The sequence below is a fragment of the Dendropsophus ebraccatus genome, chromosome 7, assembly GCF_027789765.1.
Source record: "Dendropsophus ebraccatus isolate aDenEbr1 chromosome 7, aDenEbr1.pat, whole genome shotgun sequence".
In the NCBI taxonomy this organism is placed as follows: Eukaryota; Metazoa; Chordata; class Amphibia; order Anura; family Hylidae; genus Dendropsophus; species Dendropsophus ebraccatus.
In genome coordinates this window covers 111910471-111911991 of record NC_091460.1, presented here as the reverse complement: position 1 = coordinate 111911991, position 1521 = coordinate 111910471, and the positions used below count along the sequence as shown (strand labels likewise).

The 1521-nt window shown below is 45.7% G+C and overlaps 1 pseudogene; it reads left to right on the top strand.

The window, feature by feature from the left end:
* Positions 1-1194: 1194 nt before the first annotated feature.
* On the top strand, positions 1195-1261 carry LOC138797927 (U2 spliceosomal RNA; annotated as a pseudogene).
* The last annotated feature ends 260 nt before the right edge of the window (positions 1262-1521 follow it).

Genomic DNA, 1521 nt, shown 5'->3' with positions numbered 1-1521 from the left:
CAAGATGTTTGTGTGGCATCTATAAGGGAGCTACACAGAGGGGGACCAACTGTTTTACTGTCGCCGCATGAGTGGTCCACAAAGGGGCCTGCTGAGGCTCTGTTGCCCAAGGGCCCACAAAACCCTTGAGCCAGCCCTGCAGGTGGTCCAATAGATGCTCTATTCCATTGACGCCTGGGGAATTTGGGCTCTAGCATAGTACTTTGAAGTCTTAGTCATGCCCTACCAAAAGCTAATAATCAATCTAATTGAGCCTCTCTCTCTCTCTCTCTCTCTCTCTCAATACAGTGCCACGGCGATTCAAAGAGTTTCCCCGCTGCCGGTATGATATTGAGACATCATGCTGGACAGGGAACAAATCCATTGCCCACCTTCCCTGTTCATAACATCCGCAAATTGCGGATGTGTGAATGCCCCCTAAGAACGGCATTCCTTTCATTTATTAGTGCCGAAAGCTGCAAAAGCAAAGTGTGAACTAGTTCACACAGAGCCGGCACTGTTGTTTTACCACAGTGCCACGGAACCTGTCACATCTGGGCTCTGACTGGGGATGAGATACCAGGATGGAGACATGGGGCCTGTTGGGAGGTTGAATACATGATATATGTACAGAAGATGAATGAGAATATGTAGTCAATGTCTGGTGGTGTACAGGGGCTGGCAGGGGTATGCAAGGGGTATCAAGAAGTTAAATGGGGATGTACAAGATATGAATGCGGTACAGGATAAACGGGGGTATACGGGAGCAGTAAGGGGGTTATAAACAGGTGGTGGTCCCAGCACTCCAAAGAAAAATTCTAATTCTTTATTTCATATAAAAAAAGTCACTCATGCTGTTGCATAGTAAACCAACATGTTTAGTCATGGTCTAATGAGCATCTGACTCAACGTGTTAAAAACATTAAGCAACCAATCATGAGAAACACCAAAATCACATGTGCAATAGTTTCCAGGTAGATAATTAGCACCAGATGCGGTAAGTTAAAACCACTATGCATATATGCAAATCAGTACTTGTCAATGTGAATGCAGTTCAATAAATAAACTCTTCCATTTTTTTTTAAATTCTGACCCTTTCTCCCTCGCCTTACTGCTATGGTCATTATATAGACAACATACTCATTGTATGGTCAGGGGAGGTAGATGAGGTGGATCCTTACCTTTGTTATATTAACAGTAACAATACAAATACTAATCGTTTCTCAGCCTTTTGGCTAAGATCAGGTGTAGTATCTGTTCTTGAGGAAACAGAGAACCACACAGATGGAATAGGGGTTGAGGGGTTGACTGTAGGACTGGACAGCCTCCCAAAGCTACCATGCCGATCTGGCCTTGAGGTTTCGAGGAGGTTGAGAGCCGAGGCGCTAGAAGTGCCCTGGGAGTGGTGACCCCAGGGTGCCGTAACTCACTGGGGGTGGGGTCCCACTGAGTAAAAGCACTTTGCAGTGCGCTTCACTATTTTCTCTTTGAGCACTCTTCTCTAGCTTTCCGGTCTCCGCCTGTTGAGAGCTATGAGGAATT